Source organism: Tupaia chinensis, unplaced genomic scaffold, assembly GCF_000334495.1.
Source record: "Tupaia chinensis unplaced genomic scaffold, TupChi_1.0 Scaffold000235_1, whole genome shotgun sequence".
Lineage (NCBI taxonomy): Eukaryota > Metazoa > Chordata > Mammalia > Scandentia > Tupaiidae > Tupaia > Tupaia belangeri.
Window position 1 is genome coordinate 198135 of NW_006159713.1, and position 24651 is coordinate 222785.

At 40.3% G+C, this 24651-nt stretch overlaps 1 pseudogene; it reads left to right on the forward strand.

Annotated features, from left to right (window-relative positions):
- Positions 1-13967: 13967 nt before the first annotated feature.
- Positions 13968-14368, forward strand: LOC102474210 (40S ribosomal protein S15a pseudogene; annotated as a pseudogene).
- The last annotated feature ends 10283 nt before the right edge of the window (positions 14369-24651 follow it).

The window sequence follows — 24651 nt, forward strand, 5'->3', positions numbered from 1 at the left end:
TAATTCATTAAAAAAAAAAAAAACTCACACCAGGGGTATGTGTGTGTGTGTGCGCCCAGGATCCTGAGAGGAGAATGGAGGAGAAGGGATTGCGGCGTGACTATCCCCCTGGGGGGCGATTTCTCACTTTCTATCTTTCTGTTTCTCCTGTGAGTGCAGGCACTCTACAGCAAAAAAAATATATCTCTCTCTAAAATATATGTATGTGTATATATATATATATATATATATATATATGTGTGTGTGTGTGTGTGTAATGTATACACACACACACATACATACTAAGGGCCTGTGATTCATTAAATTCGCACCTATAAATCTACCCTAAAAAGTGCTGAGAGAGTTAAATAAAGATTTGTCTGTGGGCATGCTCCTCACATTGTTATTGATAATAATAACAACAAATATTAAATATTTCAAATGTTCGATAATATGAAAAATGGTAAAGAAATTATGACACAGTTATATTATAGAGTCTTATGCAATTATTAAAATAATGTTTTTAGGTCCAACCCTGTAACCTAGTGGTTAAGAGAGATGAATCCCACCTGGTAGGCCATGGTTTGAATCCTGTTCCTGGCGACTTGAGAAACATGCTGAGCACGTGTTTGTGCATGTCCAAAATCCTGACAGGATTGAGAAATAGAGGTGAGGAGATTACAGAGTGAATGACTCATTAGGGAGGTTACTTTCTTCCTCTCTCTCCCTGTGTCTCTCTGCCTTCTGGAAAGTTAAAAAAAAAAATGCTTTTTAAAAAATTAAAGACATGTGGGACCAGCAGTTGGCGTAATGGCTATGTCACTGAACTCCCACGTAGTTGACCATGGTTCGAGTCCTGGCCCTGGTGGCTTAAACTCACACCTGGAGCGTGTGCGTGCGTGCCCAAGATCCCGAGAGGAGAATGGAGCAGAAGGGATTGTGGCTTGACCATCCCCCCTGGGGGATGATTTCTGGCTTTCTGTTTGTCTCTCTCAGAGAGACTTTCTGGCGAGCGCACACGCCCTATAGCAAAAAACCTCTCCAAAAAAAAATTAAAGATGAAAAAAATGCATATGAGAGATAATTGTGTGAAAAATCAAGACATAAAACTACAAATATGGCATATACTTTATTTTGTACTAATAATTTCCCAAAATGTTAAGAGTGATCAATCTGGAATTACTGATGATCTCATTTTTGCTTAAATTATTTTGTATTTTCCAGATTTTATCCCATTACCACACAATCTATCATTTTATGTCTAGTGTGTGTGTGTGTGTGTGTGTGTGTGTGAGTGAGTGTGTGTATTCTATGCTATTTAAATGTTCATCCCTTTTGATGAAATAATTCTAGGCCTATGAACACATCCTAAAAAAAAGAAGAATAAGAGATACACACAAAACTTTATGCTTCCCAAGGTCATACACTGCATTGCTATGAACAAAGGTTATTGTGCTATTAATACATTGTACAGACATTTTTACTAGCAAGGGATTCTAACTAAATAGAAGGCCAGATAATAGAGAATCAGTGGTTTCTTCATTCAGCTGCTGAATGTGCTGAGACAGAAGAATTATACACCTTGGAACTGACTGAGGCCCTAGAGATCATCTACTCCAGTGGTTTCAAATATTTTTAAACCACAGAATTCTTCCTTTAAATAAACCTTAGGATAATATTCAATACATAAAACTGACAACAGAACAGCTGCTCTGGTTGAAGTGAGGGAGGCAGAGCTGGAACTCCACCCATTTGGTATCTGCATTGCAGCATACAGTTTGAAGATCATTCAAAGCAGGATAATTTAGTGATTCATTAACTTGTGCTTGTTCAATTAATTTTTTTTTATGTTTAGCCATTTCAAGCAGATAGGCAGACTCTTTTGCTTCATGAAAAATTGGTGCTGGAAAGCCCAAAGTTAAAGTTGCTTGAAAAACACTTCTGGAACCAGCAGATGACATAATGGTTATGTTGCTGGACTACTACGTAGTCAACCATGATTTGAGTCCCAAACCCGACAGCTTAAAACATACAGGACACGTGTGTGGGCATGCCCAAAATCCCAAGAGGAGGATGGAAGAGAAGGGATTATGATGTGGCCATCCCCCTGGGGGGTGATTTTTCACTTTCTGTCTCTCTCTGTCTCTTTGGCAAGCACACATACCCTGTAACAGGAATCTTTCTGAACAACAACAAAACCTTCTGCTACACCAAAGGAAGCAAAAGGGAAGTATCAAAGAGGGAATTCCCCAGACTGGGGATCCCACAGACCTCCATGGAATGGAGGTCGACACCTCAGGCTCTATCACCTGAAGTAGGTAAGCCTCAAGGAGGAAGGGCTGTGAAGTGCACCCAGGGTTCCTCGGCATAGGAATGGAGGGCCATCAAGGCCACCATATGGCTATACACATGGCACCAAATGGAACCACACAAGTGGGTGAAACTGGAGCAATCAGTAATGAAGGAATCTCTAAATGGCAGAGAGAATTTCCTACCGGCGGCAAGATAGGGAATCAGCAGCATCAGATTCATCAATTTAATCAAACTCATTCAAAGGAAATCAAAGGAGTGATGTTTTTACACAGTTGAAGTAGGATACCCCATGAAGATCTGATCTCTTGTGGCATGATTCTGAGATTTTTTGAAAGAGATTCTTGCTGTAGGGGACATACACTTACCAGAGAGACAGTGAGACAGAATGCAAGAAATCACTCCCCAGAGGGATGGCCATGCTGCAATCCCTTCTCTTCCGTTCTCCTCTTGGGATTTTGGGCACACACACAGTACACTAGCGTGTTTTGAGCTGCCAGGTCTGGGACTTGAACCACACTCAACTACATGGAAGTCCAGTGACGTAACCGTTACACCATCTGCTAGTCCTGCAGGATTAGTTCTTAACCATGGTCTTGTGTGGGACAGTTGGGGTTGTCAGGCCTGGGATCAAGTTCACCTGATGCCCTATGCTGATTCGAGGAAGTTCATGAACCGGAAAAGCATTGGAAAAGGAAGGAAGGGAGGGCCAGCAGGCATGGAGGTTAAGACTGCTGAATTCTACACGACCAATTGCATAGTTCAAGTCCGAAACCCAGCAGCTTGAAAATCACACCAGACGTGTGTGTGTGCACACATGTGCACCCAAAATCCCTAGAAGAGAATGGACAAGAAGGGATTGCAACCTGGCCATGCCCTCTAGGGGGATGATTGCTCATTTTCCCTCTGTCTCTCTGTCTGTCTCTGGTGAGTGTACACTGGACCAAAACTAAATTGTAGCAAAAAGTAAATAAGAAGAAGAAGAAGATAAAAGGAAGGAAGGGGGGATGAGGTAAACATAATAGCCTCCAGTGGCCATGTCCTAATCCTGAAACCTATGAACATGCCACCCAAACATGGCAAAAAGAACTTCATAGATATGATTCCATCAAGGAGATTAAGATGGAGAGATTAGCCCGGATTATCCAAATGGGCCCAATGTAATCACTTGGGAAAGAAGAAAGCAGAGATGTGACAACTGAAGCAGAAGTCTGAGTGATCCGAAGGGGGCATGAGTCAAGGAATGGAATAACTTCTAAAAGCTGGAAAAGGCAAGGAAACAAATGCCCCCCAAGAACCTCCAGAAAGGAGCATATCCCTGCCAAGACTTTGATTTAATTGTTAGTCAGTGAGACTTCCGTTCTACAGTATTATAGCAATAAGTTTGGGCAGTTTTAAGCCAACAAGCTTATAATCCCTGGTTAGGGCAACAATAGGAAATTAATACAGGAAGAATAAAGAGGAGGGGAAGAAATGTGAGGAAAGAAGAAAAGGAAATGTCGATTGCATCTCCCTAGAGTTCTGCAACTGTGAGCCTCTTGAGAGCTATGATCCCATGTACTCAGAGCCCAGCATAAAGCCTGTGTTCGGTTCATCTTAGCAAGCAGGCCTCCTGACCTACCAGGCACTGACCAAGGCTTTATTTCCATTAACTGGGTTAGTCCTCACAGCAACACTATGAGGTAGGTGCTATTATTTACCCCACTTTACAGGTGAGAAGAATGAGGTGGAGACAGTCTAAGAAGCTTTTCCAAGGTGCCATGGTTCATAGGTGGCCAAGCCAAGTTCTAAACCAAGTGATTTGCCCAACACATAACTATTGCTTCTGACCTGAGGATGGAGGAAGGAAATGAGGAGAAGAGGGAAGAGGAGAGAGAAGATAGAGACCTCTTCCTCTGTTTTCTTTTTTTTTTTTTTAAGAATTCGTTTATTTAACTTTATTTATTTATTTTTATTTTTTAATTTGATCAGAGAGGGACAGAGTGAGAGAGAGAGGAAAAGGGATACAGCAAGCCACGAAGCCCAGGACTTGAACCGCAGTCGGCCATGTGAGAGTCCAGCACCCTTAATCACCAGGCCACCTGCCAGCCCCTCCTCTAATGTTTTCTAATGTCTTCCTGGTTTCAAGGAACCTACAGGGCCTGCTCCATCCAATAGGACATGGAGTATACGAAGTAGGCCACCCAACTCCAGGGCTTCTACACCACACTACCTAATATATACTGTCCCTGTCTGGCTGCCTGCCAGGGACTGAAGAAACTGAGCACTCAGCTCTAACAAGCATGTAGAAATTGATGGGTCACATATAAGCCAATTACAGCTGGCAGCCAAGTTTGGAGAAATCACTTTTCCTGGAACCAATTGGAAGCCCGTTTTGGAGATAAAAGGGACAACACATTAGTCTCTGTGGTCAGAAGCAGCTTTTATGCATTTCACGGAGCAAAGGGAATCTGAAATGTTTTGAAATGGGAAAATGGGGTACAGCCAAATTGCTCAGTCAAGGCATTTAAAGGGTCTTTAGCGTGACATTCCATGCAGGACCTAGTAGCTTGTTCAAGCACACAGGTAGAAATTAGCATGTGTCCATCTAGAGCGTGCGTGTATTACCTCCCCTCCATGCCTCCACATACACTTAATACTTCCATCATTAAGATTCCCTATGATTTACCCAGAGAAATGAGGGCTAGAGACAGTCTAAACTGTTGGAATTCCAATACAAACTAAACTCTCATTTTTTTACAATGAGCTAAACCTTCTTTCCCACCTTTTTTTACCCACATCATCAGGAAGTTAAATGTTAACACCTTATGAAAAAATCATCTATGTCATAAGAGTCATGAAATCAGATCATTTCATCACTGGAAGGAGTTTGGAGATGACTGAATACCTAGAGGTTTCGCCAGACTGAAATGGTTGGTGGAAGCATCAATGCAAATTTGGTGAGGACCAAAATTTGGGGCTTAGACATGATTTTTTTTGGTCTAAAAATATGATCCCTGGAAACCCTAGCCTATAAGAAGTTGTCAACCAGCCTTATCTAAAAGCAACCAGGAACAAAGAACTCACTACTCGAGATAATTCAGTCCAATCCTGTATGTCCCTAACTCAACGAAGAAATAAAGCCTTTTTTATATTAGAACTACTTCTACCACCTTGAATACCTCTGAGGAGTTCATGACTCCCCCGAAACTAATTGACTTCCAGAGGTTGTCTCCAAATACGCCTTTAGTGCCACAAGAGACTCAAAGCCAGCAGTGCAGCCATCAAAACACACACACGTGTGTGTACACACATACACACTATACTTCTAGCTATTTGCTAAGATGCTTTTAAAATGGAAAAATGGAATGTGGCTGACTGAGGTCATTTCTAGAATGTAAGAATTTGAGTGCTGTAAGAACTCTGTGATGATCTACTTGAATCCTTTCATTAGGAACATCGAGTCCTAGGAAGATAAGTGACTTCTCTAAACTCACCAGCTACAGTGATTTGTGAGTCCTTGTGAAACAAAGTCTGCAAATACACAAAGCCAAAATAATCCTCTAGAAGTCCAGAATGTCTCCATTTAGGGACTGGATAAGGATTAGGTTTAACTTTATTTATAAAAGCAAGGGCCAGCAGAGTGTTGGACTGACCATGGTTCAAGTCCCAGGGGCAGCTTGCTTTCTCACTTTCTCTCCCCACCCCACCCCCATCCTTCTCTTGTCAAATTAAAAATCTAAATAAATAAATAAATAAATAAAACTAAATAAAATAATTCTTTTAAAAAATAATATTTATCAACAGGTTATTATCCCACCCAGAGGTAGCCATTATTCATATAGATGAATACACATATTGATAAGTATCAATTTTGTCTATATATAACAATAAATAACATAATGTAAAATAAAATTATGCCCTACATTTTTGTTTGTTTGTTTTAGTTTGTGGTAGGAAATGTGTGCTCATGAGAGAAAAAGAGATAGAGAGAGAGGAAAAATTGGAAATCTTCCCCCAAGGGACATGGTCACACTACAATCCCTTTTCCTCATGGTGCCCTCAGGATTCTGAGCACACACACACACACACACACACACGCCTGGCATGATTTTCAAGCCAGTGGGTCTAGGACTTGAACCATGCAGTTGGCTATGTAGGATACAGCCACCTTAATCTCTATGCCACCTGCTGTCACAAGCCTACATGTTTTTTGTTTTTATTTAAATTTTTTAATTTGCTATAGGGCACATGCACTCACAAGAGAGAGAGAAAGTGAGAAAGCGAGACACAGGCCCAGGACTCAAACCACAGTCAGCCATGTGGGAGTCCAATGCCTCAACCACCATGCCACCTGCTGACCCCATGCCCTACATGTTTTATAACCTCTTTTTACTTGACAATATATGGTGAATATTTTCAATATTTACTCCTCTACAGCATGATTTTTGTAAAAGGCTAAAAGGGGTTCTATTGGACATCTACGGGCAATGACAACACTTTCAGATTTAACTTTCTCCTTTGTGGAGCAAAACAGCTAGTGCCTTCATGGTCTCATGAAACTGCATCACCACCTGATCTTCTCTATTTTCCTCTTTGCCTGTGTCCTCTTCCTCCTTGCTCTTCTTTTTCTTCTTTCTTTTCATTTTCCCTCTTCTAGTTTTTCCCTTTCTCCTCTTCTTTCTGTTCTTTCTTTCTTTCTTTTTTACTAGAGGGCGTATATCCTCATCAGAGAGAGAGAAAGCACCCCTCCATGGGTAATGGTCATGCTGTAATCTCTTCTCCATCTCTCCCTCCTGTAGGGATTTTGGGCACACTTGCACATGTGCTGGGCATGTTGCTCAAGCCTCCAGGTCCAGAACTAGAACTGCATAGTTGGCCCTATGAGATCCCGCTGCCTTCACCAGCAGGCCACAGTGTCAGCTCACTTTCTCTTCTTTTGGTGTTATAATTGAGCTGGTCATTTACAGAGATGTCAGTTCAGTAAACAGTACTTTTATCTGTCTAGCAAAGTCTTTATCTTTCCTTCATTTCTGAAAGACTGCTTTACCAATACAATATTGTTAGATGTTTTTTTCCTTCAAGCACTTCAAATACACCCTCTCTCCTGGCCTGTAAAGTTTCCACCGAGCAATACTGAAGGTGTAACATGGTCCCCTTATATATTAGGAAACTTTTCTCTTCCTGCTTTTAAAATTCCTTTTGTCTTTTTTTTTAAAGAATTATCTATTCAATTTTCTTTATTATTATGATGATGATTATTATTATTATTATACCAGAGATTAACAGAGAGGAAAAGTAAGAAAGTAAGCAGCCAGGATCAGAACTCGAATCACAGTCAGTCATGTGGGAGTCCAACACCTTAATCACCATGCCACCTGCTAGCCCCTTGTCTTTGTTTTTTAATAGTTTAATTATAATGTTTCTTGGTAAAACCTTCCTTGAGTTGAATTCAATTGGAAATCTTTGCATTTTACGTGCTTGGATGTCCATGTTTCTCCCCAGATTTGGGACGTTTGCAGTCATTATTTTTATAAATAAGCTTTCTGTCCCTTTCTCAATTTCTTCTTTAATTCTAGAATATGAATGTTTTCTTTCAATAGTATCCCATGAATCCCACAGACTTTAGTTCTTTGCACTCATTTTCTTCTTTTTTCTTGGCATGAATATTTTCAAATGACCTCATCTTTAAGTTCACAGATTTTTTTCTTCTGCTTTATCAAGTTTGTTATTGATGCTCTTTATTGCATTTTTTCATTTCATTTCTTATGTTCTACTCAAGAATATGTTTCTTTTTTATGATTACTATCTCTTTCCTGAATTCATAATTCTGTTCATGCTTTGTTGTTGTTGTTGTTGCTGTTGAGCTACATATAATCTCTTCTAGCACACTGGCTGTCCTTAAAACAATATTTTTTTAAACATTTTCTTAGGCAGCTTGTATCTCTTTCCTCGGGGTTGGTTACTAGAAAATTGTTTTTTTGAGAGGTTTTTGCTATAGGGCGCGTGTGCTCACCAGACAGACAGAGAGAGACAGAGAGACAGAAAGCGAGAAATCACCCCCTGGGGGGATAGCCACGCCACATTCCCTTCTCCTCCATTCTCCTCTCAGGATCTTGGGCACGCACGCACACATGTCTGGCGTGAGTTTTAAGCCACCAGGTCCAGGACGTGAACTGCAGTCGACCATATGGGAGTCCAGCAACATAGCCATTATGCTAACTGCTGGTCCCATATTGGAAATTATTGTGGATCTTTGGTGGTGTCATGTTTCCTTGATTTTTTGTGTGTTTCTTGCCTTGCATTGATGCCTACATTTGGATGGAGCCGTCTCTTCTTCCAGACTTTGTCAGTCGTTTTCAGTGGGCGAAGACTTTCACTTACGGTGAATATGAGGACTCCTTCTTGGTGGAGTGTACAAGTTCTGACTGATAAGAACACAGCAGCATAGTCTCTGTGTAGCTCTGTCAGCTGAAGTTAGTGCTGGCAAAGATTCCAAAAATCCTAGAAGCCAAGGTTGCAAGTGTCCCTAGTGACAGCAAAAGCTCTTGGGTTTATCAATGGCAAAGGCATTGGGGGTCCTCCTGATCTCTTTTCCTCTCATGGAGGAAGTTATGGCCAAAGGGTTTTTCTTGGCACTGGCTCCAACTCACATTTGTACTCGTAGCAGAGGTGGCAGAGTGTTTATGCTCATAAAGCAGCCACAGAGCCGAGATCTGGAAGCATGACCACATATAAAGAAACCATGGCTCCAAGCTCCAGACCGCAGGCTAGTGCATACCAGAGGCTCCAGTGTCTGAGATATGAACACATGTGAAATGGCTGGGGGGTCCAGGGTTCAGGGCATGCACTGGGGAGAGGAGCTGGCATCCTCAGTCCTGGAGCATCACAACAGTGGCTCCTTCTTGGGGATGGGAAATGGGTGTGGAAACATCTTTCTCTTTAGGAGGTTGATAGCAGTGATGGTTATTGTTTACCTCAATGGGAAAAGTTTCTAGTGTCCTCTGCGGAGCAGGCCACTGAGATCTGCACTGCCATATACTAAGGGAACCTATGCTGTGAAAATTTCAGGGAGTCTATGGATGCAGCTGTGGTCATGGAGGTCTTCAGAGGCAAAGGCTGCCAGGGTCCTCTGCAGAGCAGGTCACTGGGGACTACAGTGGCACCTGCTATGTGGCTGATACTGACCACTCCCACCCTCCTAGCCATGTCCAGATGTCTCAGCTATTCCGATCTCAATAATCCTTTCTGTGCTGTTATTTCCATTTCCTGTATTGCGGTAGGTTCTTAACTGGACTCCTGAGCCCTTCCAGGGCTATTTTTGCCCATGGATAGCCATCTAAGTGCTGTTTGCTTTAGCAGGTGGGGAATGTAGTCTGGTAAGAGAAAGGCTCCTACTCCACCACATTGCTCTGTTAACTCTTGTCTTAACCTTGCAAATGGCAAGATTTGAACTCCTGAGTCAGTTATATTTTGATGTGGATTAGTTTATCCCAGGGGCACTAAGCTGTTTTGGCAGGTACGAAGTAAAAAGAAATTGAGGATGTTAGGTTTCTGGTATGACAAGGAGAACATCTCAAGGCAGAACCTGAGCTCAGAAAGAAAAAAAATGGGAGGTTGGTAAATAAACTTAATCTGTTTTGTAGTTCTGTTTGACCTGTGCTTAAAAAGGAGGTAAGGCTGAGAACTAATGATTGCCATGTTTTGTATGACGAGATGGCTAGCTTCAGTGTCAAACCCAAATATTCCTCTTTTTCAATTAAAAGAAAACTGAATATTCTGATTTTTCTTCCATTTAACAAGTCCCTCTGGTTTCAAACATATCACTTTGCTCCTATTTCTCTGTGGTCAGAAGAGTTGGAAAAATTATTTTAGATTCCACCCATCCCAAGTAATGTACTTGTAATTTTTTTTTTCTCAACTGACCTCATTTAGCAGGGTGGAAGGCAGCTTTTCCTAGTCTATTAAGACTTCAATAAAATCATCCATTTCTAGTTAACTGGAATAGTATTCACATTTAGACCTGCATATTAATTGGCTGATAACGAGATGATAAAGCTGCTTTTCTCTGCAGGTATACCAATCAATTTCAATGAAACAGAAAAAAATGAGTTCTTTTCTTGTTGCATCTGAAATTAAAAAGTGATTTATATTTTCTAATAAAGTGGTTTTCATTGATCTCCCTCTGAAAATGCAGAGTTTCATTTGCACCCTTTTAAATTATAATAGTTTCCGTTTGTAAAAGAATGATCTTCCAATATCATTTCAGGCTTCCAATTGATGATTAACTTTATTATGGATTTGAAGAGGAATGTTTTGGGGGAAAGTGGTGAATGAATAGCCTTCATCTACCCCCTCAAAAAAAGTCTGCTATTTTTAATGACCTTAATATCCTTAGACTACAGAATTCTTTTCCCAAATACAGTGTTGTCAGAGGAAGTTATGTTTTTCCCCAAGAAATCCATTTTTCTATTTCACAAGTTTCCTTTTGTCGTAGAATTTTATGCCTGTGCCAATTGTTTTCCATTTCTGTTGTGTCAGCCTGGCTGCAGGGCAAATGTGGAAAGGAAAGATTTTTTTTCTTTCTTCCTCCTGTCACCAAGAGCAAATTCTTACTTGGAGATGCTCACAGAATCCTGTTGTTATCGGCTGAATCCTGGCAGTGTGAAAACTGGCAGAGCAATTACATTTCACTTTAATTTAGTATTATGGTCTTCTAAGCCATAATAATTAAGCAGCCATGAAAGGGAGCTATATTCTGAACATGTGATAGAAAATCGCAAAGTCTGGGGATGGTGTTGAGAGATCAAGGCCGTCTCACTCCCCCATCACTAAAAGGCACCTGTATTCACACTCAGCCTGCAAACAGGTGTTGAGTAGAGGTAAAAAACATGTGGGTAGGGACCAGCAGTTGGTGTAATGGCCATGTCACTGGACTCCCACGTAGTTAACTGCGGTTTGAGTCCCAGACCCGGTGACTTAAGCTCACGCTGGGTGCATGTGCGTGCGTGCCCAAGATCCTGAGAGAAGACCAAAGGAGAAGGGATTGCGATGTGGCCATGCCCCCTGGGGGGGTGATGTCTCGCTTTCTGTCTCTCTGTCTCCTTCTGTCTTTCTGGCAAGCCCACGCGCTCTATAGCAAAACCCTCTCAAAAACAAAACAAAACAAAATTAAAAAAAACATGCGGGTATTAGATCTAACTTAAAATAGACACCAGGAGCTTTGTCTGTTTAATCATATAGGAGATAAATGTTCTCTGATGAACGAATTAATGGGTAGATGAATGAATGAGTGGATAAATAACTTTATGGAAAGCCAGTTTGCAGTTGTCATGTAAAGATCATCGTTGTGATAAGATCTGAGTGCTTCCTACACAAAAGTATGTTTCTCCCTCCAAGTCTCAGCATGCCTGAATATTCCCCAGTAGTCTCAGGCACTTCGGTCAGGATTAAATATTATCCTTTTCGAAGTTTTGTTTTGTTTTGTTTTGTTTTGTTTTAATGTACCTTGAAAGAGCAAGATTTAGATAATACTGCAGCATGGACCAGGTTCTTATTTGCATTCCTGTGTATCAGGAAACTGTGAGCTATAATACGTAATGACAATGGACTTGATGACAGAGCCAGGAACATGGTAATGTGCTGGGAAATTAGCACAGAGCTGGGGGGTGGGAGTGGGTAATAAAAAAAATCTCTTCATTATGCAGAGAACCCTGTGTCTAGTACTTCCAGGTATAATACTTCCCAGTTGTCTAACCCAGCTCCATTTCCCTCCTTTGAACTTTCCAAGAATTATTGTCAGGACCAGCAGGTGGCATGGTGATAAGGTGCTTGATTCCCACGTGGTCGACCACGGTTCAAATCCCGGACCTGGCAGCTTGCTTTCTCTTTCTCTCTCTCCCTGTCTCTCTTAGGTCAAATTTTAAAAATAATAATAACAAATGGAATTAAATAAATAATTATTAAAAAAATTATTGTCAAGACCAACCAGAGCTAAGGATTGATGACTTCTCTCCCAGTGTGAAAATAAACATAATGATGAAAATTGTATCTTAAGTATAAAACTTTTATTGATAAAACTTTTATTTTAAATATAAAAATAAAAAGGAAGAGGATTTATTGAGCATCTTCCTTGTGCTGTGCATTTGCCATGCATTATCTTACTTTATCTTTGACAGAATCCTACTTCTGTGCCCATTTTAAGTAGAAGACACTGAGACTTGAGGGAGATGATGTTTTCACAGGACCGCACAGCAAGTAAGAGACTGAGGCAGGATTTGAACCTAAATATATATGATTCTCCAAACTCCATTCTGCTCCCTACTTTGGACTGCTGTTATCTATAAACACTTTTAGGAAACTCTACAGGGCATAAAACTCAATTTCTTCAACAAATGAATTACAAGAAAAAAGGGGAGGAGGAATTCATAAATTAGAGACTTAACAGACCTAAAAGACCTACCAATCAAAGACAAAGTATTCTATTCTAATTTTTTTTTTAATTTGATTTTCAAAAGAGAGGAAAAAGAAGAAGGAAGGGAGGGAGGGGGAAGGAAGGGAGAAAAAGAAAGGAAGAAAGAAAGACGAAAAGAAAGGAAGGGAAAAAAGGAAGAAAGAAACCAGTTAAATTTCACTAAATAGTTGATAATACTAAAGAATATTGTTGGGGCCAGCAGGTGGCATGGGGTTTAGGCACTGGTCTTGCAAGTGACGGACTACAATTTGAGTCCCAGACCTGGTGGGTGGCTTGCTTTCTCTCTTTCTCTCTCTCTCTCACTCTCTCTCTCTCTCTCTCTCTCTCTCTCTCTCTCTCGTGAGCATGCCCTATATAGCAAACTTAAAATACACACCCTAAATAAACATGCCCTACAGCAAACTTAAAAAGAATAATAATCATAATACTAAATAAAATAAAATAAAATAAGCATATTTTTAAAAAGAATAATTGTTGGGGTGGGCAGTTAACATGATGGTTAAAGCACTGGACTACCACATGGCTGACCATGGTTCAAGTCTCGGACCTGGCAACTTGCTTCTTCACCTTCCTTCTTTGTCTCTGTCTCTCTCTCTCTAGTCAAATTTTAAAACAATAACAGTAATAATAATAAATAAAATTGAAAAAAGTAATTATTTTTGGAAAAGAATAATTGTTAATATGTTTTGGCTTGGTAGTAATATTCTGCTCTTTTTCTTAAACAGAGGAACCCTACTGAAGTATCTGGAGTTGACATGACATATATCTGAGATTAGCTTCCAAAGAACCCAAGTGAGAAGGATATAGAAACAGATTGACTTGTGGTCATTTTCCTTTTCTTTTTCTTTTCTTTTCTTTTTTTTTTTTTTTTAGAAAAGAGAATTTAATAGGAAAGAAAGATTTTACAAAAGACCTTTGGGTGGGCAGGCTGCTTGGTAGCAACTGCCAATTTGTGGTCATTTCTAAAGCTGGATGTGGAATATCAGAAGAATCATTTACTACCCTTCAACTTTTGTATAAGCTTGAAAGTTTCTACAATAGAAGGTTTGTTAAAATAAACAAACTAACTGATTAATTAAAAGGAAAACAACACTATTAAAAAAAAATGAGACAAGTAAATGTTTGTGGGAAAAAGAAAAAATAAATTTAAAAAAATTTTTAAAAGAATAACACTAGCATAAGAAACAACAACAACAAACGAGTGGCTCTTTCCGCCATCTTTCTGTGCCGCTATAATGGTGCACGTGAATGTCCTGGCTGATGCCTTCAAGAGCATCAACAGTGCTGAAAAGAGAGGCAAACGCCAGGTTCTTATTAGGCCATGTTCCAAAGTCATTGTCCAGTTTCTAACTGTGATGATGAAGCATGGTTACATTGGCAAATTTGAAATCACTGATGACCACAGAGCTGGAAAAATTGTTGTGAACCTCACTGGCAGGTTAAACAAGTGTGGAGCGATCAGCCCCAGATTTGATGTGCAACTCAAAGATCTAGAGAAATGAGAATAGTCTGCTCCCATCGCGTCAGTTTGGTTTCATTGCACTGACAACCTCAGCTGGCATCATGGACCATGAGGAAGCAAGCTGAAAATATACAAGAAGGAAAACCCTGGGATTCTTTTTCTAGGGATGTAATACAATATACAAATAAAATACCTCATTGGGAAAAGAAAAAAAAAAAGAAAAACAATGAGTGGGCCAGCTGGTGACTGGCGGGTAAGGTGTCTAGATCCCACATGGCTATCTTTGTGGTTTGATTCTCAGACCCAGCAGTTTGAGAGGCACAGTAAACATGTTTGTACATGTCCACAAACCTGAGAGGAGAATGGAGAAGAAGGGATTACGTCGTGGAGGTCCCCCTGAAGAGTGATTTTTCATGGGACTAGCAGTTAGCGTAATGGCTATGTCGCTGAACTCCCATGTAGTCGACTGCAGTTCAAGTCCCAGATCCGGTGGCTTAAACTCATGCCGGGAGCATGTGCATGCATGCCCAAGATCCCGAGAGGAGAATGGAGGAGAAGGGATTGCGGCGTAGCCATCCCCCCGGGGGGTGATTTCTCATTTTCTATCTCTCTGTCTCTCTCTGTCTGGCGAGTGTACACACCTTATAGCAAAAATCTCTCCAAAAAAAATATAATAATAATAGAGTCATTTTTTTCACTTTCTCTCTGTCTATCTCTAGATTTACAGTAAGTGCACACACCCTGTGGCAAATATATATATATATATATAAATAATAATGATTGCGGAAAACATAGAAAAGATATTGAATGTTGAAGCAGGGAGATTAATGTCTCTGTATTGACTGACATGCATGGCATTCCCTTTTGAAAAAGCAATGTAATACACTGTAAAGTTATATGTAATCCAATGTAATATAAAGAAGATTATGATGATAATAAAAAATTTAAAACTTTAAAAATTAAAATTAAAATAAAAAAAGAAAAAAAAAATATATATATACAACTCCATAAATGTAACAAACCACTGAAGTCAACTCTTGGAAAGAGTAAACTTTATGCTACATGTATTATACCTCAGTACATTTTTTTTGAGAGTTTTTTGCTATAGGGCACATGTGCTCACCAGAATGACAGAGAGAGACAGAAAGCAAGAAATCACCCCCTAGGGTGCTGCAATCCCTTCTCCTCCATTCACCTCTCGGGATCTTGGGCACACGCATGTGCCCGGCATGAGTTTAAGCCATTGGATCTAAGACTTAAATGGTGGTCGACTACATGGGAGTCCAGAAACATTACACCAACTGCTGGTCCCAAAATTTTTAATGATACAAACAAAAGTTACTAAAATAGATTAAAGTACAACTAATCATATCATTTTCCTAATTTTTAATCTTTTGTTCTCCATTTCTTTTCTTCTCCATTTCTCCATCCTATCAGGATTTTGTGCACACATGCACACATGCCCATGTGTGTTTTTTAAGCCACCAGTCTGGGACTCAAACTATAGACAGCAATGTTAGATCCAGCTTCCGAGGCAAAGCAATTAACCACCGTACTACAGGGCTCTCTTGTAAGTTCTGTACTGTTATTCAGATGCTCTGGCACACAACAGCCAGGGGGTCTTTGGGAATTTCAAATAAAAACATTTTAAAACATAAAAGCAAATTAAATTGTGAGAAGCACATTCTCTTTTCATTCTTTTCAAGACAGAAAGAGCTGGTAGAAACTTACCATGCAGTCCCCAAGATTTTGTGAAGAAAACTGAAGCAAGGAGGAGTTGTCATTCAGTGTGTGAGGCCTCAACCCCTGAATCTGCTGCACATGTGCCTGGCTTTGAGCAAGGTGCCTGGCTGCTCTCAGGAGGGAATCAGCCTTTGCTTAATCCAGCTTCCCCCAAGTCACTCTCTCCTCCCAGGAACAGCAATAACCTCCTAATTGCTCTCACCTCATTGTAGTTGGAGTGCTCATATCACCTGCTACTGCACCTGATGCTCTTAAAGTCCTTATTGCTCTCAAAATAAAGGCCAATAGAATAACTGTGGCCTAAACAGCCCATCAAGGTGTGTCCTCTGACTACCTTCCAGCCTCATCTTATACCTATGCCTGTCCTTTCTCTGAGCTCAAGGACTGACTGACTTTCTTATCTCTGTAATTAAAGGTCCTACCACCCTAGAGCCTTTGCACATACTGACCCCTCAATCTGGTTAATACCTATGGGTCCTTAAGATTCGAACTCCCAGCTCGTCCAAAACTTAACCTCAGAATAAATTTTCTCCGTGTCCCAGAATCAAGCTCTCCATTCTTGGATCCAAAGCATTTGTCAGAATTGTAACTTCACACTTACTTATTTGATTATTTCATTAGTGTCCAGCTAGGCTAGAAGCTCCAAGAAGAATGAGACTACGTCTCTTTTTGCCTATCACTGGATCTTCCAGATACTCCAAACACACGAACCCTGGTATATGATAGATTCGCCAAGCTAAAAAAGGAATGATGAAATAAGAATGAGTGAAGGCATGGATCAATAAAATTATAAGGATTCTGACTCTTGGAATCACTGATGAAGAACTTACATAGGCTCCCTGGACGTGTCTAGTCTATTCTTGGAAATTTGAAGATTTTTTTCAAAGGCACCTTAAAAGAAAATCCACCTTCTAAATTAACGCACTTAAGAAGAACTCATCAGTGGCCTTCTCTCTCTGGCACAAATCCATTTTATGGAAAGAATTTTTAGTACTTTAATGATGCCATTCTGCCCTACAGCATATGACAATAAGGAGCAATTAGCTCTACAACTATAATACGAAAAGGGTGGAATGCATTTAAATTGGAATTGATTTTTGTTTAATCTGTGTTTTCATGGGCAGAAATCAAGTTTTTCGGAGCCAGCTGGTTAGAAAGGACAAGTTAGTGGGGCACAACCAACTTGGGGTTCTTGGAACTTCTTTTCTACAGAAGAAAGGCCCACACTTGCCTTCCTCCTAGCTCAACTTTCCCCACAGTTATTGTTTCCTCTAGGTATGTCCTGGTCTTGGACCTCAGCCCACCTCAGATGTAAATGACTGGTTTCAAGTATGTACACCCCTTCCTTCATTTATTTCCCTGACCATAAATTATGCCCTGCCCATGACTTATGTCCTGCCCAGAATCATTGGCCTCAGGACGTGTGTCTTTGTATATTCCAGAGTAGGAGCCTAACAAAATTGAGTAATATAATATGTGCTAGCTTCTGCCAACAGCGATGACCAAGAGGATAGCTGGATAGCTACATGGGCAGGAGTCATGGCCTCAGCTCTGTAAATGGTTTTTCTTTGACTATCCTAGACAATAAAAAGACTGTCTTGTTCAAAAGTTCTTAACTCAGCATGTGCAATGGAATCCTTTATGGAGCATTTTTAAAACCCCATCAGGCCCCAAATCAGACCTAATGAATCATCAGTTCCAGGAGTAGAAGTTATGCATCTATTGACACTTTGTGTTTAAAGCACTGCAATGACCCTGACAGATAGATAAGGTTGAGAGCCACTGATCCAGCATGCAATAGCTTGTAAAGAGCTTTTGTCTTGATCTTAAAGAGTTAGGCAATGGGCTGGCAGGTGGTGTGGTGGTTAAGGCACTGGACTTCCACATGGCCAACCGTGGTTCGAGTCTGGCAACATGCTTTAGCGCTCTCTCTCTCTCTCTCTCTCTCTCTCTCTTTCTGATCAAACTGAGCAATAATAATGATAAATAAAATTAAATAGTTCTAAAAAGTTTTAAAAAAAAGAGTGAGGCAAGGAAAATAATAAACATCCCATTGTACAGATATGGAAAGTGAGGCCAGAGAGATTTAGTAACTGGCTCAAAGGCACAAAGTTAGTGAAATAATCTAAACTCAAACATAGTTGTCAGTCTCAAAGTCCTTCAATCCAGAATGAATAGAAGGTGGCTTATACTCAGCAGTCAATAAGAAGGCTGATTATAGGCAATGTAGCCTGTTCTAGTCTTTTCTCTACTGCTCAATAACTGATGACCACAGGCTGGGTAATTAATAAAGAATAATTGTTTATTTCGCTCATAATTTTTGAAGTCCAAGGTCAATGGACTATATCTAATGGTGGGGGTTGGGGGGACTATCTGTAGAGTCTTGAGGTGGCACAGGGCATCACATGGCCAGAGTGCAAACCAGAGAAGGTCTGTGTCCATGTGTCAGACCTGGAGACCTCCCTCCTCTTATAAAGCCACCAGGATTTAATCATGGAGAGGTGGACCAGCCAATGGCTTCATCTAATTCTAATAACTTACCAAAAGTTCTACCTCTTAATACTACAGCTATATTAACTTTCCACCCTCTTAATACCCTTAAAATGACCATTAAGTTTCCAACAGGTGAACTTTTGGAGGATACGGCCAAGCTATAGCATAGCTTGAGACTGTTTATCTGGGTTGATAATGGGTTGAGAATGTTTTTAATTTACTTTAAGTATTTTAGAGACTAATCCAGTACTTGTCATTTTTTTTGAATGGTTCCTTCCATAAAGTTATTACGGTTAGTGTTATGTGTCCTTGCCTACCCTGTCCACACTGCTAATTTTAGACAGATCAAAGGCCTCTAAGGAAGTCACTTATTACTAAACGGATGGTGAATGATTACTTGATCATCACCACCAATCAGTGACTCAAACCTTTAGTGAGGTATCTACCTGGGGATGGAGGGTTGGGGGGGGGGCAGAAATGAAGAGACTAAAGTGAAGAGTCGGATATCAAAAATAGAGAAGCCAGGGGCCAGCAGGTGGCATGATGGTTAAGGTGCTGAACTCCCACATGGCCAACCATGGCTCAAGTCCCAGTTGCTTTCTCACTCCCCCTCCCCCACCCCCTGTTTCTCTCTGGTGAGTGCATGTGCTCCATAGCCAATTTAAAAATAATAAAAAATAAAATTAAATAAATATGTTTTTAAAAATTGAGAAGCCAGGCAGGTGATGTACACCTGTAATCCTTGCTACCTGGGAGGCTGTGGTAGGACTGTAAGTTCAAGGCCAGTCTGGATAACATAGCCAGACCCTGTTTGTAAAAGAAAATTTTCAATATTTTTTAAAAAGAGAGATAGCCACTGAAAAAGAAGCAGATAACAAAGGCTGTAAGTACAACAGTATTACAAGATTGTGGGTAGCAGATTCCCACTGTAATGGGCAGCATGATTTCCAGATTACCATCACTGCTTTAAACGCTGAAGTCATTCAGTTCTCTAAAGCCCAGTGTGTGTGACTTCCTGGACAGCTTTCTGTCTCCTTCGTAGCTCTAAATAGCCATAAGATTACTCATGCCTTCTATCCTCCTTGCTCCTGAAAAGCACCATTGAGGAATGGCAATCACAGGGCAGCTCCCTGCTTGCGGAGCACCTCAAAGGAGGTTTCTTTGACCTCTTGTCTCCAGAAAGCTGTCTGGATGGCTTTGGAGCTTCCCAGAATCCTCTGTACCTCTGAGAAACTGTGGGGCATCCACTGTTCGCCTGGTGAGCTGTTCTTCATTCCTTTGTCTCTGTTGCCCTCTAGTGCTCACTTCCTGTAGTTATCAGTAGATACTTTTCTCCCCCTGCTCAGAATCTAAAACCCAGAAACTTCTTTACAAGTTCGTCCATTATCTCTCAGAAATTCATCTAGCTGTACACGAACAACATGTTTCCTTTTCTGTATATATCTGCAACTTCAAGTAAAAGTATTGTAAGTCCATTCATGTGTTCATCCATCAGGTATTTACTGATAGTCTATCACAGGATAGGTCCTCTTTCAGATAATAGAAAATACAGTTCTTGCTCTCATGAAGACGTAGTTGGGGAATGGACATAAGCAAATGTGAAATGACAGTTGTGACAGTCTCCTACAAAGGAGAAGTACATGGAGAATCATTTGTTAGGCAGGTCAAGGAAAGTTTCCCTGGAAAATCAGAATGCACTTAAATATGGAGGAAGGACCGGAGTCCAGTAGGTCAGCTGGAGTAGCAAGAGCAGAACTTCAGGATCAATAAGGAGTGGGAAGTGCCATCATGTGACATGATGGTTAAGGTACTGGACTCCCACATAGCCAGCAGTGGTTCAGATCCCAAACTTGGTAGCTTACTATCTCAATTTATCTCTCAGGTGAGCACACATACCCTGTGGCAAATTCTCTTTCTCTCTCTCTCTCTCTCTCTCTCTCTCTCTCTCTCTCTCTCTTTCTCTCTCTCTGTCCCTCTCTGGTCAAATTAAAATAACTAAGTAAATAGATAAATAAAGTTAAATGAAATAATTCTTTAAAAAATAATGATGATGGGACCAGCAGTTAGCATAATGGCTATGTCACTGGACTCCCATGTAGTCGACTGCGGTTCGAGTCCCGGACCTGGTGACTTAAACTCACGCCAGGCACATGTGCGTGCATGCCCAGAATCCCGAGAGGAGAATGGAGGAGAAGGGATTGCAGCATGACCAACCCCCGGGGGGTGATTTCTCGCTTTCTATCTCTCTGTCTCTCAATGCACCATGAAACAAAAACCAATCAAAAAAAAAAAAAAAAAAAAAAGAAAGAAAAAAATGATGATGATGATGATAAATAAAATGAAATAATTCCCCCAGAAAAAGAGTGGGATATGTTTAAAGAAGTGAAACAGGATCAGTAGATGGCGTAATGGTTACGTCGCTGGACTCCCATGTCGTCGACCACAATTTGAGTCCCAGACCCAGTGGTTTAAACTCACGCCAGACACGTGTACATGTGTGCTCAAGATCCTGAGAGGAGAATGGAGGAGAAAGGATTGTGCCGTGGCCAACTCCTCAGGGAGGTGATTTCTCGCTTTCTGTCTGTCTCTCTCTGTCTTTCTGGCAAATGCACGTGCCCTATAGCAAAAAATCTCTCTTAAAAAAAAAAAAAAAGAAAAGAAAGAAGAAGAAACTAAAGCAGTTCTGTGTAGCTAGAATATAGAAAGTAGAAGTCAGGGGCATAGTGGGAGAGCAGGAGGGGGGACTGAAGGATCTTTCTGTCTATGTAACCTTGTTTTGACCACATAAAAGTTTTGATGTTTATGAAAATGAAGAGAGTTTGTTTTGTTTGGAGGAGGTTGGTGATCAGATTTGTGTTTTGAAAAGATCCAACTAGTTGCAGTGGGAAGGTGGACTAAAGCTGGACTACAGATTTATAAGAGACTGGATCAAAGGTTCTTATTAAAGCAGTCCCCGTGAGACAAGATGAGCCTTGGCCTCAGTAATAGTGCAGAAGCAGGGAAAGGGAGGTGAAGTCAAAAAATAGATAGATGATAACTGGGCTGGTAATAGATTAGATATGGGCAGATGTAGAAGGAACGGGATGCATCAAAAATGATTTAGGAGGACCAGCAGATGGTGTAATGGTTACATCTCTGGACTCCCATGTCATCAACCATGGTTCAAGTCCTGGACCCAGTGACTTAAAACTCACGCCAGGCACATGTGCATGTGTGCCTAAGATCCCAAGAGGAGACTGGAGGAGAAGAGACTACGGCATGGCCATCTCCCCTAGAGGGGTGATTTCTCACTTTCTGTCTCTCTGTCTCTCCGGCAAGCACATGCACCCTATAGTAAAAAATCTCTCTACAAAAAAAAAAAAAAAGATTTAGGATTCTGGTTTGAGTGACAGGATGGATAGTGGTTTATTGTAAGAGGGAACTCTAGCAGAGAAACAGACTTCAGGGTTGGAAGGTGTGAAAAGCATGAGTTGGGTTTTGGAGAAATTAAGGTTAATGTGCCTTTGGGACAGTCAAATGGGTATACCAGTCTGTTACCTTATCCCACAAACACTCACTCATCTCGGCTTTTTCCCACACAAAGTTTAGACTGTAGTCATCTCTTTATCTCTGTGTAGAAGCCTGCCCACCTGTCCTAGCCAGACAAAAAATCCATTCAGTATAAAATACGCTTGTTCTAGGAGTTAACCACAGAATTAGGAACTGAACTCTCTGCTCTCCTTAATTGGGGTGTTCCATCTCTTATTCTTTTTAAATTTTATTTCTTCCATAAGAGAAAGAGAGAGAGCCACCTCCCACAGGATCTTCACACTGTGATCTACCCCCAGCCACAGCCAGCCAAGATCATGATCATGTGTACGGATATCCTGTGAATATAGGAAGCCCCCAGGACACAAACCCAGAACTTTCCCATACAACTACAGAATGCAGCTAATCTGGCATCTTTCTTCTTCTTTTTCTTTTTTTTTTCTTTTTATCTTCTTTATGGCCTTGTCAAAGTAACCCTCTTCTGGTGCACTCTCTAGCAATACTCAAAAAACAAACAGGGGCATGCTGGGTGGGGACCTTGTCATGAGAGTAGAACCTAGTATCTCTATTCACCTGGAAATGTCAGTAAACTGTCCACACTGGAAGTACGGGAAATACATTTTTCCTGTTTCCGTAACTACTCAACCTATGATCCGGCCTTGGGAAGTGTATCTCCTGCAAGTCCTTAGACTTTTAAGAGTCAACGATTTAGGGACCAGCAGTGGCATGGAGGTTAAGATGACTGAATCTCACTTGGCTGACTTCATGGTTTGAGTCCCTGACTTGAAAATCACACCAGGTGCATGTTTATGCATACCCAGAATTCTGAGGGAATGGGGGAAAGGGATTGCAGCATAGCCATCTCCCCCAGGGGGGTTATTTCTTGCTTTTTCTCTCTTTTTCTATTTCTGTTTGTCTCTTTCCAGTGAGCACATGCACCCTATAGCAAAAAAAAAAAAAAAAAAAAAAAAAAAAAAAAAAAAAAAAAAAAAAATTTAGAAAATATAAAAAAAAAAAAAAAAAAAACAGTGTTTAAAGAGTATTTCAAAGACTTTGAGAAGTTAATGAAGAAAGCCCTGAGCATCCTTAAGCAGAAGAACCACAGAAGCACCTAATCGTGAGCAAGGGAACTTAGTTAGAATTCATCTAACCAGTCTTTCCCAAGGTGAATTCCATGGAGCACTGGCTCCTAAAGGTGACTAGAAACATAGGGGCCAGCAGATGGTGTGATGGTTAAGGGGCTGGACTCCCACATGACCAAACACGGTTCAAGTACCAGACCTGGTGGTTTGCTTTCTCTCTCTCACTATCTCTCTCTGACAAGCTAAAAATAAGTAAATAGATGAATAAATATTTTTAAAAAAAAAAGAAACAAAATAATACCATGATTCAGAAAGTTTGAAAAATCTTTCATGCTTGAGAATAAATAATAATAATCTGAAAACAATGATGAAAAACTATTTGATGGTGATGATGATGTGGATAGCAATGTCTTTGTCTCGACTGATATGCATGGTAATCGTGCTGCAAAAAGAAATGTAATACACTGTAAAGATATATGTGATTCAATGTAATATAAAACAGATTATGATAATAAAATATTTTTTAAAATGAAAAAAATCTTTCATGCTTTATTTCCCTCTTAGAACTTCACAATGTACATGAGGACATAAAAAATTTTAAGACATTGTACAACACAGGAACTTGTTTAAATTGTGTGAAATATGTGTTCCCAAACTTATCTGACTGCCTGAACCTTTTTTTGCATAATACCTATATATTCTGGTATATAGGTATATATACACACTATATATATCAGTGTGTGTGAATATATATATATATACATACCATGGTGTATATATATCAGTGTATAGATATATATGCTGATATGATTGTAATGACGATTATTATTTATTATGTTCTTCATGCTATATACTCATCTCATTTCATCTTTAAAACAACATATAGTATATATGCATATATATATAACATAAACATATTGTGTTACATAACATTTAACTGATGAATACACTGAGGCTCAGAATAAATAAGGCCACCTAAATGGTGAGTGGTAATAGGAGTCAGGACACACCTCTCTGAAAGATGACTCAGGAGACCAGAATCTGCTACCCTAAAGATGCTTCTTTGGCATAAGGATTATTTTGAGCTGATTATTTTGGGAAACAGCAGACACAGGAAAAGCTCTGAAAGCAAAGTAGAAGTTCCCATTTTCTAAGAGAAACTTAACATCTGTAAGGAAAAAATTTCAACTTTTTTTTTCCACTGCCAGAGAGAAAGACAGAGAAGGAGAGAGAGAAAGTATCCTCTAATGGGACTGGTCACACCATAATCCCTTCTCCACCATTTCTCCATCCTCAGGATTTTGGCCACATACACACACACACACACACACACACACACACATACACACACACCCTATATGTTTTTCAAGCTGCCCTGGCAGGACCAGGATTCAAACCACAATCTACCAGATGGAATTCAGCTTACTTAACCACTAGGCCAATGGGTCAGCCACATCTCTATTTGTAAGCCTATCTCCTTCTCTGTACCAGGAAGAGGATGACTAAATCGCTAGAGACTCTCAGAAATGGAACAGTCTTGCTCTTGTCTACCCTACTTCTCCTAACCATCTCATAATCAGCTGTGCCTCATGTTCCTTTTT